Consider the following 17,739-nt stretch of genomic DNA (forward strand, 5'->3'; position numbering starts at 1 on the left):
TGCAATCTTGGGCTTTGGAAGACAATAAGGGTCATTTACAAAAAACACCCGTCGAGGACGGGATTTGAACCCATGCATGCAGAGCACAATGGATTAGCAGTCCATCGCCTTAACCACTCGGCCACCTCGTCAACTTATTTTCATTTTTTTCTTTGGTTAGTTTCCAGCTGTTTTATAACCAAACCTGATCCCTAAAAAGTGTTTTACAAATTTTGAGAAGTGTCAGTAATATGTATTCTAAATTTATTTTCCCTTATTTAAAATCAAATCTTTTCTTGTTTATAAAAATGTCATTAAATGGCATGCAAGAACTAGATGAGTGTATATATAGGTCTACTAGAACACATCTACAAAAAAAACATTTGTAGTAATAGTTCCATGCAAACATTTTCTAGAAGGTTTATCATTTACACAAGTTTTTAGAGTTCTGCTCCTCTAATCGGCTTAACAAATTTCAACCTGTTTTGGCAGTATTAGCCCTGCCTGCAATCTTGGGCTTTGGAAGACAATAAGGGTCATTTACAAAAACACCCGACGAGGATGGGATGCAGAGCACAATGGATTAGCAGTCCATCGCCTTAACCACTCGGCCACCTCGTCAACTTATTTTCATTTTTTTCTTTGGTTAGTTTCCAGCTGTTTTATAACCAAACCTGATCCCTAAAAAGTGTTTTACAAATTTTGAGAAGTGTCAGTAATATGTATTCTAAATTTATTTTCCCTTATTTAAAATCAAATCTTTTCTTGTTTATAAAAATGTCATTAAATGGCATGCAAGAACTAGATGAGTGTATATATAGGTCTACTAGAACACATCTACAAAAAAAAACATTTGTAGTAATAGTTCCATGCAAACATTTTCTAGAAGGTTTATCATTTACACAAGTTTCTAGAGTTCTGCTCCTCTAATCGGCTTAACAAATTTCAACCTGTTTTGGCAGTATTAGCCCTGCCTGCAATCTTGGGCTTTGGAAGACAATAAGGGTAATTTACAAAAACACCCGACAAGGATGGGATTTGAACCCATGCATGCAGAGCACAATGGATTAGCTGTCCATCGCCTTAACCACTCGGCCACCTCGTCAACTTATTTTCATTTTTTTTTCTTTGGTTAGTTTCCAGCTGTTTTATAACCAAACCTGATCCCTAAAAAGTGTTTTAAAAATTTTGAGAAGTGTCAGTAATATGTATTCTAAATTTATTTTCCCTTATTTAAAATCAAATCTTTTCTTGTTTATAAAAATGTCATTAAATGGCATGCAAGAACTAGATGAGTGTATATATAGGTCTACTAGAACACATCTACAAAAAAAACATTTGTAGTAATAGTTCCATGCAAACATTTTCTAGAAGGTTTATCATTTACACAAGTTTTTAGAGTTCTGCTCCTCTAATCGGCTTAACAAATTTCAACCTGTTTTGGCAGTATTAGCCCTGCCTGCAATCTTGGGCTTTGGAAGACAATAAGGGTCATTTACAAAAACACCCGACGAGGATGGGATTTGAACCCATGCATGCAGAGCACAATGGATTAGCAGTCCATCGCCTTAACCACTCGGCCACCTCGTCAACTTACTTTCATTTTTTTCTTTGGTTAGTTTCCAGCTGTTTTATAACCAAACCTGATCCCTAAAAAGTGTTTTACAAATTTTGAGAAGTGTCAGTAATATGTATTCTAAATTTATTTTCCCTTATTTAAAATCAAATCTTTTCTTGTTTATAAAAATGTCATTAAATGGCATGCAAGAACTAGATGAGTGTATATAAAGGTCTACTAGAACACATCTACAAAAAAAACATTTGTAGTAATAGTTCCATGCAAACATTTTCTAGAAGGTTTATCATTTACACAAGTTTTTAGAGTTCTGCTCCTCTAATCGGCTTAACAAATTTCAACCTGTTTTGGCAGTATTAGCCCTGCCTGCAATCTTGGGCTTTGGAAGACAATAAGGGTAATTTACAAAAACACCCGACGAGGATGGGATTTGAACCCATGCATGCAGAGCACAATGGATTAGCTGTCCATCGCCTTAACCACTCGGCCACCTCGTCAACTTATTTTCATTTTTTTTTCTTTGGTTAGTTTCCAGCTGTTTTATAACCAAACCTGATCCCTAAAAAGTGTTTTAAAAATTTTGAGAAGTGTCAGTAATATGTATTCTAAATTTATTTTCCCTTATTTAAAATCAAATCTTTTCTTGTTTATAAAAATGTCATTAAATGGCATGCAAGAACTAGATGAGTGTATATATAGGTCTACTAGAACACATCTACAAAAAAAAACATTTGTAGTAATAGTTCCATGCAAACATTTTCTAGAAGGTTTATCATTTACACAAGTTTCTAGAGTTCTGCTCCTCTAATCGGCTTAACAAATTTCAACCTGTTTTGGCAGTATTAGCCCTGCCTGCAATCTTGGGCTTTGGAAGACAATAAGGGTAATTTACAAAAACACCCGACGAGGATGGGATTTGAACCCATGCATGCAGAGCACAATGGATTAGCTGTCCATCGCCTTAACCACTCGGCCACCTCGTCAACTTATTTTCATTTTTTTCTTTGGTTAGTTTCCAGCTGTTTTATAACCAAACCTGATCCCTAAAAAGTGTTTTAAAAATTTTGAGAAGTGTCAGTAATATGTATTCTAAATTTATTTTCCCTTATTTAAAATCAAATCTTTTCTTGTTTATAAAAATGTCATTAAATGGCATGCAAGAACTAGATGAGTGTATATATAGGTCTACTAGAACACATCTACAAAAAAAACATTTGTAGTAATAGTTCCATGCAAACATTTTCTAGAAGGTTTATCATTTACACAAGTTTTTAGAGTTCTGCTCCTCTAATCGGCTTAACAAATTTCAACCTGTTTTGGCAGTATTAGCCCTGCCTGCAATCTTGGGCTTTGGAAGACAATAAGGGTAATTTACAAAAACACCCGACGAGGATGGGATTTGAACCCATGCATGCAGAGCACAATGGATTAGCTGTCCATCGCCTTAACCACTCGGCCACCTCGTCAACTTATTTTCATTTTTTTTTCTTTGGTTAGTTTCCAGCTGTTTTATAACCAAACCTGATCCCTAAAAAGTGTTTTAAAAATTTTGAGAAGTGTCAGTAATATGTATTCTAAATTTATTTTCCCTTATTTAAAATCAAATCTTTTCTTGTTTATAAAAATGTCATTAAATGGCATGCAAGAACTAGATGAGTGTATATATAGGTCTACTAGAACACATCTACAAAAAAAACATTTGTAGTAATAGTTCCATGCAAACATTTTCTAGAAGGTTTATCATTTACACAAGTTTTTAGAGTTCTGCTCCTCTAATCGGCTTAACAAATTTCAACCTGTTTTGGCAGTATTAGCCCTGCCTGCAATCTTGGGCTTTGGAAGACAATAAGGGTCATTTACAAAAACACCCGACGAGGATGGGATTTGAACCCATGCATGCAGAGCACAATGGATTAGCTGTCCATCGCCTTATCCACTCGGCCACCACGTCAACTTATTTTCATTTTTTTTTTCTTTGGTTAGTTTCCAGCTGTTTTATAACCAAACCTGATCCCTAAAAAGTGTTTTACAAATTTTGAGAAGTGTCAGTAATATGTATTCTAAATTTATTTTCCCTTATTTAAAATCAAATCTATTCTTGTTTATAAAAATGTCATTAAATGGCATGCAAGAACTAGATGAGTGTATATATAGGTCTACTAGAACACATCTACAAAAAAAAAACATTTGTAGTAATAGTTCCATGCAAACATTTTCTTGAAGGTTTATCATTTACACAAGTTTTTAGAGTTCTGCTCCTCTAATCGGCTTAACAAATTTCAACCTGTTTTGGCAGTATTAGCCCTGCCTGCAATCTTGGGCTTTGGAAGACAATAAGGGTCATTTACAAAAACACCCGTCGAGGACGGGATTTGAACCCATGCATGCAGAGCACAATGGATTAGCAGTCCATCGCCTTAACCACTCGGCCACCTCGTCAACTTATTTTCATTTTTTTCTTTGGTTAGTTTCCAGCTGTTTTATAACCAAACCTGATCCCTAAAAAGTGTTTTACAAATTTTGAGAAGTGTCAGTAATATGTATTCTAAATTTATTTTCCCTTATTTAAAATCAAATCTTTTCTTGTTTATAAAAATGTCATTAAATGGCATGCAAGAACTAGATGAGTGTATATATAGGTCTACTAGAACACATCTACAAAAAAAACATTTGTAGTAATAGTTCCATGCAAACATTTTCTAGAAGGTTTATCATTTACACAAGTTTTTAGAGTTCTGCTCCTCTAATCGGCTTAACAAATTTCAACCTGTTTTGGCAGTATTAGCCCTGCCTGCAATCTTGGGCTTTGGAAGACAATAAGGGTCATTTACAAAAACACCCGACGAGGATGGGATGCAGAGCACAATGGATTAGCAGTCCATCGCCTTAACCACTCGGCCACCTCGTCAACTTATTTTCATTTTTTTCTTTGGTTAGTTTCCAGCTGTTTTATAACCAAACCTGATCCCTAAAAAGTGTTTTACAAATTTTGAGAAGTGTCAGTAATATGTATTCTAAATTTATTTTCCCTTATTTAAAATCAAATCTTTTCTTGTTTATAAAAATGTCATTAAATGGCATGCAAGAACTAGATGAGTGTATATATAGGTCTACTAGAACACATCTACAAAAAAAAACATTTGTAGTAATAGTTCCATGCAAACATTTTCTAGAAGGTTTATCATTTACACAAGTTTCTAGAGTTCTGCTCCTCTAATCGGCTTAACAAATTTCAACCTGTTTTGGCAGTATTAGCCCTGCCTGCAATCTTGGGCTTTGGAAGACAATAAGGGTAATTTACAAAAACACCCGACGAGGATGGGATTTGAACCCATGCATGCAGAGCACAATGGATTAGCTGTCCATCGCCTCAACCACTCGGCCACCTCGTCAACTTATTTTCATTTTTTTTTCTTTGGTTAGTTTCCAGCTGTTTTATAACCAAACCTGATCCCTAAAAAGTGTTTTAAAAATTTTGAGAAGTGTCAGTAATATGTATTCTAAATTTATTTTCCCTTATTTAAAATCAAATCTTTTCTTGTTTATAAAAATGTCATTAAATGGCATGCAAGAACTAGATGAGTGTATATATAGGTCTACTAGAACACATCTACAAAAAAACATTTGTAGTAATAGTTCCATGCAAACATTTTCTAGAAGGTTTATCATTTACACAAGTTTTTAGAGTTCTGCTCCTCTAATCGGCTTAACAAATTTCAACCTGTTTTGGCAGTATTAGCCCTGCCTGCAATCTTGGGCTTTGGAAGACAATAAGGGTCATTTACAAAAACACCCGTCGAGGACGGGATTTGAACCCATGCATGCAGAGCACAATGGATTAGCAGTCCATCGCCTTAACCACTCGGCCACCTCGTCAACTTATTTTCATTTTTTTCTTTGGTTAGTTTCCAGCTGTTTTATAACCAAACCTGATCCCTAAAAAGTGTTTTACAAATTTTGAGAAGTGTCAGTAATATGTATTCTAAATTTATTTTCCCTTATTTAAAATCAAATCTTTTCTTGTTTATAAAAATGTTATTAAATGGCATGCAATAACTAGATGAGTGTATATATAGGTCTACTAGAACACATCTACAAAAAAAACCATTTGTAGTAATAGTTCCATGCAAACATTTTCTTGAAGGTTTATCATTTACACAAGTTTTTAGAGTTCTGCTCCTCTAATCGGCTTAACAAATTTCAACCTGTTTTGGCAGTATTAGCCCTGCCTGCAATTTTGGGCTTTGGAAGACAATAAGGGTCATTTACAAAAACACCCGACGAGGATGGGATTTGAACCCATGCATGCAGAGCACAATGGTTTAGCAGTCCATCACCTTAACCACTCGGCCACCTCGTCAACTTATTTTTTAATTTTTTTCTTTGGTTAGTTTCCAGCTGTTTTATAACCAAACCTGATCCCTAAAAAGTGTTTTACAAATTTTGAGAAGTGTCAGTAATATGTATTCTAAATTTATTTTCCCTTATTTAAAATCAAATCTTTTCTTGTTTATAAAAATGTCATTAAATGGCATGCAAGAACTAGATGAGTGTATATATAGGTCTACTAGAACACATCTACAAAAAAAAACATTTGTAGTAATAGTTCCATGCAAACATTTTCTAGAAGGTTTATCATTTACACAAGTTTCTAGAGTTCTGCTCCTCTAATCGGCTTAACAAATTTCAACCTGTTTTGGCAGTATTAGCCCTGCCTGCAATCTTGGGCTTTGGAAGACAAAGGATGGGATTTGAACCCATGCATGCAGAGCACAATGGATTAGCAGTCCATCGCCTTAACCACTCGGCCACCTCGTCAACTTATTTTCAATTTTTTTCTTTGGTTAGTTTCCAGCTGTTTTATAACCAAACCTGATCCCTAAAAAGTGTTTTACAAATTTTGAGAAGTGTCAGTAATATGTATTCTAAATTTATTTTCCCTTATTTAAAATCAAATCTTTTCTTGTTTATAAAAATGTCATTAAATGGCATGCAAGAACTAGATGAGTGTATATATAGGTCTACTAGAACACATCTACAAAAAAAACATTTGTAGTAATAGTTCCATGCAAACATTTTCTAGAAGGTTTATCATTTACACAAGTTTTTAGAGTTCTGCTCCTCTAATCGGCTTAACAAATTTCAACCTGTTTTGGCAGTATTAGCCCTGCCTGCAATCTTGGGCTTTGGAAGACAATAAGGGTCATTTACAAAAACACCCGACGAGGATGGGATGCAGAGCACAATGGATTAGCAGTCCATCGCCTTAACCACTCGGCCACCTCGTCAACTTATTTTCATTTTTTTCTTTGGTTAGTTTCCAGCTGTTTTATAACCAAACCTGATCCCTAAAAAGTGTTTTACAAATTTTGAGAAGTGTCAGTAATATGTATTCTAAATTTATTTTCCCTTATTTAAAATCAAATCTTTTCTTGTTTATAAAAATGTCATTAAATGGCATGCAAGAACTAGATGAGTGTATATATAGGTCTACTAGAACACATCTACAAAAAAAAACATTTGTAGTAATAGTTCCATGCAAACATTTTCTAGAAGGTTTATCATTTACACAAGTTTCTAGAGTTCTGCTCCTCTAATCGGCTTAACAAATTTCAACCTGTTTTGGCAGTATTAGCCCTGCCTGCAATCTTGGGCTTTGGAAGACAATAAGGGTAATTTACAAAAACACCCGACGAGGATGGGATTTGAACCCATGCATGCAGAGCACAATGGATTAGCTGTCCATCGCCTTAACCACTCGGCCACCTCGTCAACTTATTTTCACTTTTTTTTTCTTTGGTTAGTTTCCAGCTGTTTTATAACCAAACCTGATCCCTAAAAAGTGTTTTACAAATTTTGAGAAGTGTCAGTAATATGTATTCTAAATTTATTTTCCCTTATTTAAAATCAAATCTTTTCTTGTTTATAAAAATGTCATTAAATGGCATGCAAGAACTAGATGAGTGTATATATAGGTCTACTAGAACACATCTACAAAAAAAAACATTTGTAGTAATAGTTCCATGCAAACATTTTCTAGAAGGTTTATCATTTACACAAGTTTTTAGAGTTCTGCTCCTCTAATCGGCTTAACAAATTTCAACCTGTTTTGGCAGTATTAGCCCTGCCTGCAATCTTGAGCTTTGGAAGACAATAAGGGTCATTTCCAAAAACACCCGACGAGGATGGGATTTGAACCCATGCATGCAGAGCACAATGGATTAGCAGTCCATCGCCTTAACCACTTGGCCACCTCGTCAACTTATTTTCAATTTTTTTCTTTGGTTAGTTTCCAGCTGTTTTATAACCAAACCTGATCCCTAAAAAGTGTTTTACAAATTTTGAGAAGTGTCAGTAATATGTATTCTAAATTTATTTTCCCTTATTTAAAATCAAATCTTTTCTTGTTTATAAAAATGTCATTAAATGGCATGCAAGAACTAGATGAGTGTATATATAGGTCTACTAGAACACATCTACAAAAAAAACATTTGTAGTAATAGTTCCATGCAAACATTTTCTAGAAGGTTTATCATTTACACAAGTTTTTAGAGTTCTGCTCCTCTAATCGGCTTAACAAATTTCAACCTGTTTTGGCAGTATTAGCCCTGCCTGCAATCTTGGGCTTTGGAAGACAATAAGGGTCATTTACAAAAACACCCGACGAGGATGGGATGCAGAGCACAATGGATTAGCAGTCCATCGCCTTAACCACTCGGCCACCTCGTCAACTTATTTTCATTTTTTTCTTTGGTTAGTTTCCAGCTGTTTTATAACCAAACCTGATCCCTAAAAAGTGTTTTACAAATTTTGAGAAGTGTCAGTAATATGTATTCTAAATTTATTTTCCCTTATTTAAAATCAAATCTTTTCTTGTTTATAAAAATGTCATTAAATGGCATGCAAGAACTAGATGAGTGTATATATAGGTCTACTAGAACACATCTACAAAAAAAAACATTTGTAGTAATAGCTCCATGCAAACATTTTCTAGAAGGTTTATCATTTACACAAGTTTTTAGAGTTCTGCTCCTCTAATCGGCTTAACAAATTTCAACCTGTTTTGGCAGTATTAGCCCTGCCTGCAATCTTGGGCTTTGGAAGACAATAAGGGTCATTTACAAAAACACCCGACGAGGATGGGATTTGAACCCATGCATGCAGAGCACAATGGATTAGCAGTCCATCGCCTTAACCACTCGGCCACCTCGTCAACTTATTTTCATTTTTTTCTTTGGTTAGTTTCCAGCTGTTTTATAACCAAACCTGATCCCTAAAAAGTGTTTTACAAATTTTGAGAAGTGTCAGTAATATGTATTCTAAATTTATTTTCCCTTATTTAAAATCAAATCTTTTCTTGTTTATAAAAATGTCATTAAATGGCATGCAAGAACTAGATGAGTGTATATATAGGTCTACTAGAACACATCTACAAAAAAAACATTTGTAGTAATAGTTCCATGCAAACATTTTCTAGAAGGTTTATCATTTACACAAGTTTTTAGAGTTCTGCTCCTCTAATCGGCTTAACAAATTTCAACCTGTTTTGGCAGTATTAGCCCTGCCTGCAATCTTGGGCTTTGGAAGACAATAAGGGTCATTTACAAAAACACCCGACGAGGATGGGATGCAGAGCACAATGGATTAGCAGTCCATCGCCTTAACCACTCGGCCACCTCGTCAACTTATTTTCATTTTTTTCTTTGGTTAGTTTCCAGCTGTTTTATAACCAAACCTGATCCCTAAAAAGTGTTTTACAAATTTTGAGAAGTGTCAGTAATATGTATTCTAAATTTATTTTCCCTTATTTAAAATCAAATCTTTTCTTGTTTATAAAAATGTCATTAAATGGCATGCAAGAACTAGATGAGTGTATATATAGGTCTACTAGAACACATCTACAAAAAAAAACATTTGTAGTAATAGTTCCATGCAAACATTTTCTAGAAGGTTTATCATTTACACAAGTTTCTAGAGTTCTGCTCCTCTAATCGGCTTAACAAATTTCAACCTGTTTTGGCAGTATTAGCCCTGCCTGCAATCTTGGGCTTTGGAAGACAATAAGGGTAATTTACAAAAACACCCGACGAGGATGGGATTTGAACCCATGCATGCAGAGCACAATGGATTAGCTGTCCATCGCCTTAACCACTCGGCCACCTCGTCAACTTATTTTCATTTTTTTTTCTTTGGTTAGTTTCCAGCTGTTTTATAACCAAACCTGATCCCTAAAAAGTGTTTTAAAAATTTTGAGAAGTGTCAGTAATATGTATTCTAAATTTATTTTCCCTTATTTAAAATCAAATCTTTTCTTGTTTATAAAAATGTCATTAAATGGCATGCAAGAACTAGATGAGTGTATATATAGGTCTACTAGAACACATCTACAAAAAAACATTTGTAGTAATAGTTCCATGCAAACATTTTCTAGAAGGTTTATCATTTACACAAGTTTTTAGAGTTCTGCTCCTCTAATCGGCTTAACAAATTTCAACCTGTTTTGGCAGTATTAGCCCTGCCTGCAATCTTGGGCTTTGGAAGACAATAAGGGTCATTTACAAAAACACCCGACGAGGATGGGATTTGAACCCATGCATGCAGAGCACAATGGATTAGCTGTCCATCGCCTTAACCACTCGGCCACCACGTCAACTTATTTTCATTTTTTTTTTTCTTTGGTTAGTTTCCAGCTGTTTTATAACCAAACCTGATCCCTAAAAAGTGTTTTACAAATTTTGAGAAGTGTCAGTAATATGTATTCTAAATTTATTTTCCCTTATTTAAAATCAAATCTATTCTTGTTTATAAAAATGTCATTAAATGGCATGCAAGAACTAGATGAGTGTATATATAGGTCTACTAGAACACATCTACAAAAAAAAAACATTTGTAGTAATAGTTCCATGCAAACATTTTCTTGAAGGTTTATCATTTACACAAGTTTTTAGAGTTCTGCTCCTCTAATCGGCTTAACAAATTTCAACCTGTTTTGGCAGTATTAGCCCTGCCTGCAATCTTGGGCTTTGGAAGACAATAAGGGTCATTTACAAAAACACCCGACGAGGATGGGATGCAGAGCACAATGGATTAGCAGTCCATCGCCTTAACCACTCGGCCACCTCGTCAACTTATTTTCATTTTTTTCTTTGGTTAGTTTCCAGCTGTTTTATAACCAAACCTGATCCCTAAAAAGTGTTTTACAAATTTTGAGAAGTGTCAGTAATATGTATTCTAAATTTATTTTCCCTTATTTAAAATCAAATCTTTTCTTGTTTATAAAAATGTCATTAAATGGCATGCAAGAACTAGATGAGTGTATATATAGGTCTACTAGAACACATCTACAAAAAAAAACATTTGTAGTAATAGCTCCATGCAAACATTTTCTAGAAGGTTTATCATTTACACAAGTTTTTAGAGTTCTGCTCCTCTAATCGGCTTAACAAATTTCAACCTGTTTTGGCAGTATTAGCCCTGCCTGCAATCTTGGGCTTTGGAAGACAATAAGGGTCATTTACAAAAACACCCGACGAGGATGGGATTTGAACCCATGCATGCAGAGCACAATGGATTAGCAGTCCATCGCCTTAACCACTCGGCCACCTCGTCAACTTACTTTCATTTTTTTCTTTGGTTAGTTTCCAGCTGTTTTATAACCAAACCTGATCCCTAAAAAGTGTTTTACAAATTTTGAGAAGTGTCAGTAATATGTATTCTAAATTTATTTTCCCTTATTTAAAATCAAATCTATTCTTGTTTATAAAAATGTCATTAAATGGCATGCAAGAACTAGATGAGTGTATATATAGGTCTACTAGAACACATCTACAAAAAAAAAACATTTGTAGTAATAGTTCCATGCAAACATTTTCTTGAAGGTTTATCATTTACACAAGTTTTTAGAGTTCTGCTCCTCTAATCGGCTTAACAAATTTCAACCTGTTTTGGCAGTATTAGCCCTGCCTGCAATCTTGGGCTTTGGAAGACAATAAGGGTCATTTACAAAAACACCCGTCGAGGACGGGATTTGAACCCATGCATGCAGAGCACAATGGATTAGCAGTCCATCGCCTTAACCACTCGGCCACCTCGTCAACTTATTTTCATTTTTTTCTTTGGTTAGTTTCCAGCTGTTTTATAACCAAACCTGATCCCTAAAAAGTGTTTTACAAATTTTGAGAAGTGTCAGTAATATGTATTCTAAATTTATTTTCCCTTATTTAAAATCAAATCTTTTCTTGTTTATAAAAATGTCATTAAATGGCATGCAAGAACTAGATGAGTGTATATATAGGTCTACTAGAACACATCTACAAAAAAAACATTTGTAGTAATAGTTCCATGCAAACATTTTCTAGAAGGTTTATCATTTACACAAGTTTTTAGAGTTCTGCTCCTCTAATCGGCTTAACAAATTTCAACCTGTTTTGGCAGTATTAGCCCTGCCTGCAATCTTGGGCTTTGGAAGACAATAAGGGTCATTTACAAAAACACCCGACGAGGATGGGATGCAGAGCACAATGGATTAGCAGTCCATCGCCTTAACCACTCGGCCACCTCGTCAACTTATTTTCATTTTTTTCTTTGGTTAGTTTCCAGCTGTTTTATAACCAAACCTGATCCCTAAAAAGTGTTTTACAAATTTTGAGAAGTGTCAGTAATATGTATTCTAAATTTATTTTCCCTTATTTAAAATCAAATCTTTTCTTGTTTATAAAAATGTCATTAAATGGCATGCAAGAACTAGATGAGTGTATATATAGGTCTACTAGAACACATCTACAAAAAAAAACATTTGTAGTAATAGTTCCATGCAAACATTTTCTAGAAGGTTTATCATTTACACAAGTTTCTAGAGTTCTGCTCCTCTAATCGGCTTAACAAATTTCAACCTGTTTTGGCAGTATTAGCCCTGCCTGCAATCTTGGGCTTTGGAAGACAATAAGGGTAATTTACAAAAACACCCGACGAGGATGGGATTTGAACCCATGCATGCAGAGCACAATGGATTAGCTGTCCATCGCCTTAACCACTCGGCCACCTCGTCAACTTATTTTCATTTTTTTTTCTTTGGTTAGTTTCCAGCTGTTTTATAACCAAACCTGATCCCTAAAAAGTGTTTTAAAAATTTTGAGAAGTGTCAGTAATATGTATTCTAAATTTATTTTCCCTTATTTAAAATCAAATCTTTTCTTGTTTATAAAAATGTCATTAAATGGCATGCAAGAACTAGATGAGTGTATATATAGGTCTACTAGAACACATCTACAAAAAAACATTTGTAGTAATAGTTCCATGCAAACATTTTCTAGAAGGTTTATCATTTACACAAGTTTTTAGAGTTCTGCTCCTCTAATCGGCTTAACAAATTTCAACCTGTTTTGGCAGTATTAGCCCTGCCTGCAATCTTGGGCTTTGGAAGACAATAAGGGTCATTTACAAAAACACCCGACGAGGATGGGATTTGAACCCATGCATGCAGAGCACAATGGATTAGCTGTCCATCGCCTTAACCACTCGGCCACCACGTCAACTTATTTTCATTTTTTTTTTTCTTTGGTTAGTTTCCAGCTGTTTTATAACCAAACCTGATCCCTAAAAAGTGTTTTACAAATTTTGAGAAGTGTCAGTAATATGTATTCTAAATTTATTTTCCCTTATTTAAAATCAAATCTATTCTTGTTTATAAAAATGTCATTAAATGGCATGCAAGAACTAGATGAGTGTATATATAGGTCTACTAGAACACATCTACAAAAAAAAAACATTTGTAGTAATAGTTCCATGCAAACATTTTCTTGAAGGTTTATCATTTACACAAGTTTTTAGAGTTCTGCTCCTCTAATCGGCTTAACAAATTTCAACCTGTTTTGGCAGTATTAGCCCTGCCTGCAATCTTGGGCTTTGGAAGACAATAAGGGTCATTTACAAAAACACCCGTCGAGGACGGGATTTGAACCCATGCATGCAGAGCACAATGGATTAGCAGTCCATCGCCTTAACCACTCGGCCACCTCGTCAACTTATTTTCATTTTTTTCTTTGGTTAGTTTCCAGCTGTTTTATAACCAAACCTGATCCCTAAAAAGTGTTTTACAAATTTTGAGAAGTGTCAGTAATATGTATTCTAAATTTATTTTCCCTTATTTAAAATCAAATCTTTTCTTGTTTATAAAAATGTTATTAAATGGCATGCAATAACTAGATGAGTGTATATATAGGTCTACTAGAACACATCTACAAAAAAAACCATTTGTAGTAATAGTTCCATGCAAACATTTTCTAGAAGGTTTATCATTTACACAAGTTTTTAGAGTTCTGCTCCTCTAATCGGCTTAACAAATTTCAACCTGTTTTGGCAGTATTAGCCCTGCCTGCAATTTTGGGCTTTGGAAGACAATAAGGGTCATTTACAAAAACACCCGACGAGGATGGGATTTGAACCCATGCATGCAGAGCACAATGGTTTAGCAGTCCATCACCTTAACCACTCGGCCACCTCGTCAACTTATTTTTTAATTTTTTTCTTTGGTTAGTTTCCAGCTGTTTTATAACCAAACCTGATCCCTAAAAAGTGTTTTACAAATTTTGAGAAGTGTCAGTAATATGTATTCTAAATTTATTTTCCCTTATTTAAAATCAAATCTTTTCTTGTTTATAAAAATGTCATTAAATGGCATGCAAGAACTAGATGAGTGTATATATAGGTCTACTAGAACACATCTACAAAAAAAAACATTTGTAGTAATAGTTCCATGCAAACATTTTCTAGAAGGTTTATCATTTACACAAGTTTTTAGAGTTCTGCTCCTCTAATCGGCTTAACAAATTTCAACCTGTTTTGGCAGTATTAGCCCTGCCTGCAATCTTGGGCTTTGGAAGACAATAAGGGTCATTTACAAAAACACCCGACGAGGATGGGATTTGAACCCATGCATGCAGAGCACAATGGATTAGCAGTCCATCGCCTTAACCACTCGGCCACCTCGTCAACTTATTTTCATTTTTTTTCTTTGGTTAGTTTCCAGCTGTTTTATAACCAAACCTGATCCCTAAAAAGTGTTTTACAAATTTTGAGAAGTGTCAGTAATATGTATTCTAAATTTATTTTCCCTTATTTAAAATCAAATCTTTTCTTGTTTATAAAAATGTCATTAAATGGCATGCAAGAACTAGATGAGTGTATATATAGGTCTACTAGAACACATCTACAAAAAAAAACATTTGTAGTAATAGTTCCATGCAAACATTTTCTAGAAGGTTTATCATTTACACAAGTTTTTAGAGTTCTGCTCCTCTAATCGGCTTAACAAATTTCAACCTGTTTTGGCAGTATTAGCCCTGCCTGCAATCTTGGGCTTTGGAAGACAATAAGGGTCAATTACAAAAACACCCAACGAGGATGGGATGCAGAGCACAATGGATTAGCAGTCCATCGCCTTAACCACTCGGCCACCTCGTCAACTTATTTTCATTTTTTTTTCTTTGGTTAGTTTCCAGCTGTTTTATAACCAAACCTGATCCCTAAAAAGTGTTTTAAAAATTTTGAGAAGTGTCAGTAATATGTATTCTAAATTTATTTTCCCTTATTTAAAATCAAATATTTCCTTGTTTATAAAAATGTCATTAAATGGCATGCAAGTACTAGATGAGTGTATAAATAGGTCTACAAGAACACATCTACAAAAAAAAAAATTTCTTGTAATAGTTCCATGCAAACATTTTCTAGAAGGTTTATCATTTACACAAGTTTTTAGAGTTCTGCTCCTCTAATCGGCTTAACAAATTTCAACCTGTTTTGGCAGTATTAGCCCTGCCTGCAATCTTGGGCTTTGGAAGACAATAAGGGTCATTTACAAAAACACCCGACGAGGATGGAATTTGAACCCATGCATGCAGAGCACAATGGATTAGCAGTCCATCGCCTTAACCACTCGGCCACCTCGTCAACTTATTTTCATTTTTTTTCTTTGGTTAGTTTGCAGCTGTTTTATAACCAAACCTGATCCCTAAAAAGTGTTTTACAAATTTTGAGAAGTGTCAGTAATATGTATTCTAAATTTATTTTCCCTTATTTAAAATCAAATATTTCCTTGTTTATAAAAATGTCATTAAATGGCATGCAAGTACTAGATGAGTGTATAAATAGGTCTACAAGAACACATCTACAAAAAAAAAACATTTCTAGTAATAGTTCCATGCAAACATTTTCTAGAAGGTTTATCATTTACACAAGTTTTTAGAGTTCTGCTCCTCTAATCGGCTTAACAAATTTCAACCTGTTTTGGCAGTATTAGCCCTGCCTGCAATCTTGGGCTTTGGAAGACAATAAGGGTCAATTACAAAAACACCCAACGAGGATGGGATGCAGAGCACAATGGATTAGCAGTCCATCGCCTTAACCACTCGGCCACCTCGTCAACTTATTTTCATTTTTTTTTCTTTGGTTAGTTTCCAGCTGTTTTATAACCAAACCTGATCCCTAAAAAGTGTTTTAAAAATTTTGAGAAGTGTCAGTAATATGTATTCTAAATTTATTTTCCCTTATTTAAAATCAAATATTTCCTTGTTTATAAAAATGTCATTAAATGGCATGCAAGTACTAGATGAGTGTATAAATAGGTCTACAAGAACACATCTACAAAAAAAAAAATTTCTTGTAATAGTTCCATGCAAACATTTTCTAGAAGGTTTATCATTTACACAAGTTTTTAGAGTTCTGCTCCTCTAATCGGCTTAACAAATTTCAACCTGTTTTGGCAGTATTAGCCCTGCCTGCAATCTTGGGCTTTGGAAGACAATAAGGGTCATTTACAAAAACACCCGACGAGGATGGAATTTGAACCCATGCATGCAGAGCACAATGGATTAGCAGTCCATCGCCTTAACCACTCGGCCACCTCGTCAACTTATTTTCATTTTTTTTCTTTGGTTAGTTTGCAGCTGTTTTATAACCAAACCTGATCCCTAAAAAGTGTTTTACAAATTTTGAGAAGTGTCAGTAATATGTATTCTAAATTTATTTTCCCTTATTTAAAATCAAATATTTCCTTGTTTATAAAAATGTCATTAAATGGCATGCAAGTACTAGATGAGTGTATAAATAGGTCTACAAGAACACATCTACAAAAAAAAAACATTTCTAGTAATAGTTCCATGCAAACATTTTCTAGAAGGTTTATCATTTACACAAGTTTTTAGAGTTCTGCTCCTCTAATCGGCTTAACAAATTTCAACCTGTTTTGGCAGTATTAGCCCTGCCTGCAATCTTGGGCTTTGGAAGACAATAAGGGTCAATTACAAAAACACCCAACGAGGATGGGATGCAGAGCACAATGGATTAGCAGTCCATCGCCTTAACCACTCGGCCACCTCGTCAACTTATTTTCATTTTTTTTTCTTTGGTTAGTTTCCAGCTGTTTTATAACCAAACCTGATCCCTAAAAAGTGTTTTAAAAATTTTGAGAAGTGTCAGTAATATGTATTCTAAATTTATTTTCCCTTATTTAAAATCAAATATTTCCTTGTTTATAAAAATGTCATTAAATGGCATGCAAGTACTAGATGAGTGTATAAATAGGTCTACAAGAACACATCTACAAAAAAAAAAATTTCTTGTAATAGTTCCATGCAAACATTTTCTAGAAGGTTTATCATTTACACAAGTTTTTAGAGTTCTGCTCCTCTAATCGGCTTAACAAATTTCAACCTGTTTTGGCAGTATTAGCCCTGCCTGCAATCTTGGGCTTTGGAAGACAATAAGGGTCATTTACAAAAACACCCGACGAGGATGGAATTTGAACCCATGCATGCAGAGCACAATGGATTAGCAGTCCATCGCCTTAACCACTCGGCCACCTCGTCAACTTATTTTCATTTTTTTTCTTTGGTTAGTTTGCAGCTGTTTTATAACCAAACCTGATCCCTAAAAAGTGTTTTACAAATTTTGAGAAGTGTCAGTAATATGTATTCTAAATTTATTTTCCCTTATTTAAAATCAAATATTTCCTTGTTTATAAAAATGTCATTAAATGGCATGCAAGTACTAGATGAGTGTATAAATAGGTCTACAAGAACACATCTACAAAAAAAAAACATTTCTAGTAATAGTTCCATGCAAACATTTTCTAGAAGGTTTATCATTTACACAAGTTTTTAGAGTTCTGCTCCTCTAATCGGCTTAAC

At 34.4% G+C, this 17,739-nt stretch overlaps 23 non-coding genes across 23 annotated transcripts; all 23 read right to left on the reverse strand.

Annotated features, from left to right (window-relative positions):
* Positions 1 to 49: 49 nt before the first annotated feature.
* On the reverse strand, positions 50 to 131 carry TRNAS-GCU (transfer RNA serine (anticodon GCU)). Its single transcript has one exon. It is a non-coding gene; the product is annotated as a tRNA-Ser (tRNA).
* An 871-nt stretch (positions 132 to 1,002) lies between these two features.
* TRNAS-GCU (transfer RNA serine (anticodon GCU)) lies at positions 1,003 to 1,084 on the reverse strand. Its single transcript has one exon. It is a non-coding gene; the product is annotated as a tRNA-Ser (tRNA).
* A 403-nt stretch (positions 1,085 to 1,487) lies between these two features.
* On the reverse strand, positions 1,488 to 1,569 carry TRNAS-GCU (transfer RNA serine (anticodon GCU)). The gene has a single exon. It is a non-coding gene; the product is annotated as a tRNA-Ser (tRNA).
* A 401-nt stretch (positions 1,570 to 1,970) lies between these two features.
* TRNAS-GCU (transfer RNA serine (anticodon GCU)) lies at positions 1,971 to 2,052 on the reverse strand. The gene has a single exon. It is a non-coding gene; the product is annotated as a tRNA-Ser (tRNA).
* Positions 2,053 to 2,456: 404 nt separating this feature from the next.
* On the reverse strand, positions 2,457 to 2,538 carry TRNAS-GCU (transfer RNA serine (anticodon GCU)). The gene has a single exon. It is a non-coding gene; the product is annotated as a tRNA-Ser (tRNA).
* A 401-nt stretch (positions 2,539 to 2,939) lies between these two features.
* TRNAS-GCU (transfer RNA serine (anticodon GCU)) lies at positions 2,940 to 3,021 on the reverse strand. Its single transcript has one exon. It is a non-coding gene; the product is annotated as a tRNA-Ser (tRNA).
* Positions 3,022 to 3,912: 891 nt separating this feature from the next.
* Positions 3,913 to 3,994, reverse strand: TRNAS-GCU (transfer RNA serine (anticodon GCU)). The gene has a single exon. It is a non-coding gene; the product is annotated as a tRNA-Ser (tRNA).
* A 1,355-nt stretch (positions 3,995 to 5,349) lies between these two features.
* Positions 5,350 to 5,431, reverse strand: TRNAS-GCU (transfer RNA serine (anticodon GCU)). Its single transcript has one exon. It is a non-coding gene; the product is annotated as a tRNA-Ser (tRNA).
* A 402-nt stretch (positions 5,432 to 5,833) lies between these two features.
* On the reverse strand, positions 5,834 to 5,915 carry TRNAS-GCU (transfer RNA serine (anticodon GCU)). The gene has a single exon. It is a non-coding gene; the product is annotated as a tRNA-Ser (tRNA).
* Positions 5,916 to 6,290: 375 nt separating this feature from the next.
* TRNAS-GCU (transfer RNA serine (anticodon GCU)) lies at positions 6,291 to 6,373 on the reverse strand. Its single transcript has one exon. It is a non-coding gene; the product is annotated as a tRNA-Ser (tRNA).
* Positions 6,374 to 7,245: 872 nt separating this feature from the next.
* Positions 7,246 to 7,327, reverse strand: TRNAS-GCU (transfer RNA serine (anticodon GCU)). The gene has a single exon. It is a non-coding gene; the product is annotated as a tRNA-Ser (tRNA).
* Positions 7,328 to 7,732: 405 nt separating this feature from the next.
* On the reverse strand, positions 7,733 to 7,814 carry TRNAS-GCU (transfer RNA serine (anticodon GCU)). Its single transcript has one exon. It is a non-coding gene; the product is annotated as a tRNA-Ser (tRNA).
* An 872-nt stretch (positions 7,815 to 8,686) lies between these two features.
* TRNAS-GCU (transfer RNA serine (anticodon GCU)) lies at positions 8,687 to 8,768 on the reverse strand. Its single transcript has one exon. It is a non-coding gene; the product is annotated as a tRNA-Ser (tRNA).
* Positions 8,769 to 9,639: 871 nt separating this feature from the next.
* TRNAS-GCU (transfer RNA serine (anticodon GCU)) lies at positions 9,640 to 9,721 on the reverse strand. Its single transcript has one exon. It is a non-coding gene; the product is annotated as a tRNA-Ser (tRNA).
* A 1,361-nt stretch (positions 9,722 to 11,082) lies between these two features.
* Positions 11,083 to 11,164, reverse strand: TRNAS-GCU (transfer RNA serine (anticodon GCU)). Its single transcript has one exon. It is a non-coding gene; the product is annotated as a tRNA-Ser (tRNA).
* Positions 11,165 to 11,567: 403 nt separating this feature from the next.
* Positions 11,568 to 11,649, reverse strand: TRNAS-GCU (transfer RNA serine (anticodon GCU)). The gene has a single exon. It is a non-coding gene; the product is annotated as a tRNA-Ser (tRNA).
* An 871-nt stretch (positions 11,650 to 12,520) lies between these two features.
* On the reverse strand, positions 12,521 to 12,602 carry TRNAS-GCU (transfer RNA serine (anticodon GCU)). Its single transcript has one exon. It is a non-coding gene; the product is annotated as a tRNA-Ser (tRNA).
* Positions 12,603 to 13,493: 891 nt separating this feature from the next.
* On the reverse strand, positions 13,494 to 13,575 carry TRNAS-GCU (transfer RNA serine (anticodon GCU)). Its single transcript has one exon. It is a non-coding gene; the product is annotated as a tRNA-Ser (tRNA).
* A 402-nt stretch (positions 13,576 to 13,977) lies between these two features.
* TRNAS-GCU (transfer RNA serine (anticodon GCU)) lies at positions 13,978 to 14,059 on the reverse strand. The gene has a single exon. It is a non-coding gene; the product is annotated as a tRNA-Ser (tRNA).
* Positions 14,060 to 14,463: 404 nt separating this feature from the next.
* On the reverse strand, positions 14,464 to 14,545 carry TRNAS-GCU (transfer RNA serine (anticodon GCU)). Its single transcript has one exon. It is a non-coding gene; the product is annotated as a tRNA-Ser (tRNA).
* An 875-nt stretch (positions 14,546 to 15,420) lies between these two features.
* Positions 15,421 to 15,502, reverse strand: TRNAS-GCU (transfer RNA serine (anticodon GCU)). Its single transcript has one exon. It is a non-coding gene; the product is annotated as a tRNA-Ser (tRNA).
* An 876-nt stretch (positions 15,503 to 16,378) lies between these two features.
* TRNAS-GCU (transfer RNA serine (anticodon GCU)) lies at positions 16,379 to 16,460 on the reverse strand. The gene has a single exon. It is a non-coding gene; the product is annotated as a tRNA-Ser (tRNA).
* Positions 16,461 to 17,336: 876 nt separating this feature from the next.
* Positions 17,337 to 17,418, reverse strand: TRNAS-GCU (transfer RNA serine (anticodon GCU)). Its single transcript has one exon. It is a non-coding gene; the product is annotated as a tRNA-Ser (tRNA).
* Positions 17,419 to 17,739: the final 321 nt, after the last annotated feature.

Source organism: Rhinoderma darwinii, unplaced genomic scaffold, assembly GCF_050947455.1.
Source record: "Rhinoderma darwinii isolate aRhiDar2 unplaced genomic scaffold, aRhiDar2.hap1 Scaffold_554, whole genome shotgun sequence".
NCBI lineage: Eukaryota > Metazoa > Chordata > Amphibia > Anura > Rhinodermatidae > Rhinoderma > Rhinoderma darwinii.